Consider the following 5,268-nt stretch of genomic DNA (forward strand, 5'->3'; position numbering starts at 1 on the left):
AAGTTATCCAGACAGACATTTTTTTTTCGTAGCGCTCGTCAGTTTCTATTCTTTGTTTTTCAAAAAACAAGCTTTTTTCATGAAAGGACCTGCCAGATTTTTCCAAGTAAATATGCATATTTTCTTAACATCAATTTATTGGCGCTACTTCCAATCTTTGTTACTGTTTAGGCTGCATGCAATGCAGATAACGCAGTTTCCAAAACTGCTTTGTCAAAACAACCACTTAAAAATCAGTAGCTTCTGTAACGCATTTATGACCTACGATAATGATAAGAGTGAATTTTTATTTATACAATAATAATACGCCCGTTTTACCAACTTATCACGACACGAACATTATTTGATCTTTCGATTACACATTTCAATGGTTCTCCATTACAGAGAATATTTTAACATTACATAAAATTTGTTTGCATTTGTGTGCAAAAAAGTGCATGCAGAGGAAAGACATTGCTGAACTGTGAAATTAAAATAAATTGGCTTGTAGAGTAAGAAAGATTTTTTACTGAAGCAAATGATAAAGTTTTTCGAGGAAAAAATGTAAAAAAAGCAATCAAATATTTTTTTTAAAAAGAAAAAAGTTCACTAAGAACGCTTTGCGTCAGTAACGTTATTAATTTCTCCCTTGTGAGACACAAGAGGTTCGAAGTCGTATGGCTGTAGCTTTGCAAAGTCTTTTTCATAAAGAGAATTATCCAATTCTAACCTTTCTTAGTTATAATTTTTGTCATTATTACAAGACATCTATCAACGAACAATGCAAACAGTAAGTAAACAAAAATTTTAGAAGGCGAACTGTCGAGCTTACGAACTTTATGCACAACGTAACATATGCTCATTTATTGGGACCTAGTCCTCTCGGCTTTACACAACCTTGAAAATTATTTGAAATTAAAGATTCTTTGTGAATGTGCGAGGACAAAATTTTAACTTCTTAATCTAAGTTTGGTGTAATTTCAGCTTTAAAAAATAAACTAAGGACAAGCACATTTAAGCTCAATTTACTAATGGTATAAACGGAAAAAAGTAAGTGAAACTTTAGGAATAGTGCAGAAACAGTATTTTGATGCAATCAAAACAAATAGCTGCTGTACATAAGTAAAATAAAATTTAAAAAACAAATTCTGATGCTACTTTTACGCATTCGAAGAATACAGCAACAGAAAAGCGATGGAAATCACCGTAAGATTTTTGCCAAACGAAAACAAAACAGAGAGTCTCATCATCATGTTCAAGGTATAAGATTGTTTAACTCGGAATACTTTTTCACATATTATAGAATGAATGCAATATTTGAGTCTTATGATAATGAAATTGTGCAAAAGAAGGGTTGCTAATTTCTCACAGACACCTTAAGGTACCTAATCACTGGTAATTCTCACATATCAGGCAGTACTTTCAGAATGCATCCAACAACAAATAGTTAGCCACTTGCATTTAGTAAAGAGTATTTTTTACATCCAAAAAGTAAGAGTGAATGAAAAATGATAGGAAATATGCAGGCATGACCAAGGTCATCTGGTTCCAGTTATTTTACGTAAAAAAAAACATTAAGTGCATCTTTCCGGCCAGATTTGGTTCTGTAAAATACATGATCTGAATCTATGAATATGACTAGGCGAGACTTGGTGTTTCCCTTTCCAAATCTGATCAATCGAGTGATGTGGTTTACAGTTTCTGTTTCAATTTCTCAACTTTTCAGGCAGCAGGATCTCAGGGTTTTGTTTCCTAGCTTATATGTAATTCTGTCATTGTTTTGTCAAATGGTGGCGTTGCCATCCAATTAAAACAGGAAAAAGCTTGTGGGTGTTGTATGCTGCAGAAAAAAGGGATTATTGCAGAGCACGTGGGTTTTGATTTGTAAAAATAACAACAAATAAAGATTCGTGATAATGAATGAAATATCGATCAAATATGGTGGAAGGACTTCTATCCTTCCACTGGAATCCTGTTGCTAATTTAATTGGTATGTTCAATATAAAGCCAGGTGGGATACATCTGAAGAGTAATTTCCATGGAGGTTGGAAAAATTTTTGGCCAGAGAGTGATGGTTGTTTCACCAGCCTACCAAACACTTTCAAAACTGCATTTTTGGTAAGTGCTTCATTATCACATAATTCTACACATAATTCCTGTTTTATAAATACTTTTCATGGACCATGCGTCTTTTCTTAGAGCCAGCAGAATATTGTTTATGTCGTCTTGCTTTTTTTTTTTATCGCAGCGCAATAATACTTGCCATGCACTTCTAATAAATACATAGGAATCATGTGTGTTGAACATTAAATATGACACTTACGGTAATCGTTAATGATGACAGCTATATGTTTAATTGTCACACTTGTGGTTGGACTGGTATACTTCTCAACACAACTTGAATATACAGAAAACACAATATCAAAGCACAACGAGCAATGCCGTGAGGCAATGTATATATCGTATACATGCAACGCTAAACACCACGATTAACACAACGTAGTATTTGGAACATAACATGTAACACAACACGTTTTTTTGTAACTCTAAAGCCGGAACGGCAAACACAATTTTTCTGGAACGCAACTGCAACACAGCGACAGTTTCTACTTTTAAACACAGTTCATTGAATCACATATCACAATAAACACCAACACCGGACGTCCACATTTTATTTGTCCTTCACTAAAATGAGAGATTAACAATCTCCTATTTTTCTTTTATCGTTGGGATGATGGTGTGCGATTCTTTGTATATATTCTCGTGTTTGTCAATTGTGTGCTAAAGGTGTTCCTTTTGCTTTATATACATTGTTTATTTACATTTATTTACACATTTTCAATTTGTTGCTTTGTTTACAAGGACAGGTGATCCTTGCCTTGTAGCGCTTAAATCAATTTTGAGTTCGATGCCCTGGATTTCGTAAAACAGTTGGCTAGCTGAGCTTTTGTCTCAACCCATCATAACGAGTGCACTTCTCCTTTGGCACGCATTTCCCTTACAAGGCAGACGTCCACTTTTAACCTCTTACGAACAAAACATTTTAGGAAATTTGGCAGAAAGGCCCCAGACCGCGAAACGTTCTTCCAGCGAAAGTTTCTTCCTTTAAAGTATTTAAAGTTAATGCAACGCCATTGTGATAACATAAAACGATGTTATACATTTTTCCGATCTTGTGTAATCGCCATGTACTGTATCTGACAAAAATTCTTTTGGGTCATCAGAATTCGAATTGAATAGAGATAGTCGAGACTCACATACAAATCAGGACAATTTATGAAAGGATCAATTCCAAACTCATTACTTTGAAATAACTGACCACCATTTTCTTCATACATTCTGACCGCTTCAGTTGTTGTAGGTATCAGATGTTGTGCAACAATAGTTGTATTTTCAGTTTGTTGCATGTTTTCTTTGGGAACGCACCCTTGTGGCCCAGGCATTCGATGGTGATTCCAAGAGGAAAGTAGAGGTTGGACTGCGACATATGATACATGTAACATAATTCACAATATGCAATACTTTAGAAAAAGGATCACCTACATCAAAATTGTCGTTTGAATTACTATGATAGAATTCATTGTCATTTGCGACAATTAACCCCTGGCCAGAACCGCTCTGCAACGTTGTTATGGGTGGACGTGGTTTGCTTGAAACATTAGAATTTTTACGTAATCTGGAAAGTACTTTTTGAACGAAAATGACCAAGCAAAATTCATGTCCATGGTCCATTCGAACTTGTTCCCATACTGTAAGCCATACTTAAGTAGAGCAGGTCTGAATACAAATTCATATGTCACAATAATAAATTTCTATGGCATAGGAGCGTAGCCAGAAACCAAGCATGAGCAACCATCAACCATGACAACGTGGGTACAACCATAGTCTTGAGCTATTTTTTCCTTTTGGTCCAAATGACAATTGTATCTGAAAATAAGGTGCATAATATGGGATAGGATTTGTTCTATCAATCAAGTCTCGTGCACAAACTTCGTATACTTCAGTGTGGAGGGCCGAGGCCATACAGCGCCAACTCATAGCATTAGATGTTACACCCAACCTCGTTATGATACTTCCTTGCATTAGTTTACACCCATAACAGTGACCATAGTGGTGAACGTATTCGCCAACCATGTCATTCAAAGCTTCTTGTGAGATGCGAGTGATATTTCGTTCAGCACAATATCTTTTAACACTTCTTGCACTAAGTCCATTTCTTCCTGGATGTTCTTGCTGAAATATTGAAGCTATTTGAGCACAAGTCACTCCCCTTTTAATTATATTTCTAACACGGTCTCCATCAGCAAGGTCAAGGTCCATGTTGTCAATCAATTATTGTTGTTATTAAAATGTCAACACTTTTCAAAGAATAAGCAAAAATCGTAGAAAAATGCATGTTTGGCACAATAATCAGGTACAATTTATAAACTGCCTATATACTCATAGTCTCGTGTATTGGTAATACAACTTTGAGTTTTTCAATATTAGTGAATTGATCTGTATTGAATATTACTATATGTAATCTGTAAGTAGCGTAATGAAGAGAATCCGAAAAGTTCATCTCCAAGAAGTGAAAAAGCAAATAGTCAATCCAGCCTAATCAGGGACATACGATTCGAGAAACGGAAAAGTTGATCAAGCAGAAAAGCTTATTTGAGAAGCAGAGAAGCTAATCTGAGAAGCAAAGAAGACAAATGGCCGGGAAGATACACTGATAGAAAATGCATGCCATATTATTAGCAGTTTGTGATTCTGATTGCAATTTCTTCTTGTCAACATTGGAGACTCAAGACAAAAAGGTGATGTTTTCCTCTCCAATAACTTCGGCTATGAAATTGACCGAAATTTCCTAAATTACCCTGAACTTAAAAATTTAGCAGGCACTAAAAAAATTATTTCCTAACGTATTTGTTGGGAACGAGGCTTTTATAACTTTGAAAACACGATGAAGCCATACCCACGGGAAGAACTTGGTCTAAATGAGCGTATTTCCAACTGTCGCCTTGCAAGAGCACGTCGTACCAGGCTTCGGGTGACTTTTCCATTTATCACGAACCTCCACTTACGTAAACGAAACGAAATGTATAGTAAACAAAGTCAACCAGGTCCTTTTTAAACGCACGGATGGCCGAGATTTTTCTTCAAGATGTTTTCGCTAGTAGCACACTGGTAGCAGACACGGCCGGTTAAGGTCTTTTTACAACAAACACAAACTCAGCTGGGTTGGCTCAATAACACAAAATTATCACTTAACAAGTATCCTTCTTGATAATATGTTTTCAGAATTAT

The 5,268-nt window shown here is 35.6% G+C and overlaps 1 protein-coding gene across 2 annotated transcripts in view; it reads right to left on the reverse strand.

Moving 5' to 3' along the window:
• The window catches only part of LOC130656832 (transcription factor IIIB 90 kDa subunit-like), a 35,115-nt gene extending 29,995 nt beyond the window's left edge, over nt 1-5,120 (reverse strand). The window contains exon 1 of one of the 2 annotated variants that reach the window (XM_057459769.1): nt 4,937-5,120. The gene's annotated coding sequence lies outside the window, so the exon portion shown is untranslated. The remainder of the gene's footprint in view (nt 1-4,936) is intronic. The other variant, XM_057459770.1, reaches the window with a different exon arrangement.
• Nucleotides 5,121-5,268: the final 148 nt, after the last annotated feature.

The sequence above is a fragment of the Hydractinia symbiolongicarpus genome, chromosome 9 (genome assembly GCF_029227915.1).
Source record: "Hydractinia symbiolongicarpus strain clone_291-10 chromosome 9, HSymV2.1, whole genome shotgun sequence".
Taxonomy (NCBI): Eukaryota; Metazoa; Cnidaria; class Hydrozoa; order Anthoathecata; family Hydractiniidae; genus Hydractinia; species Hydractinia symbiolongicarpus.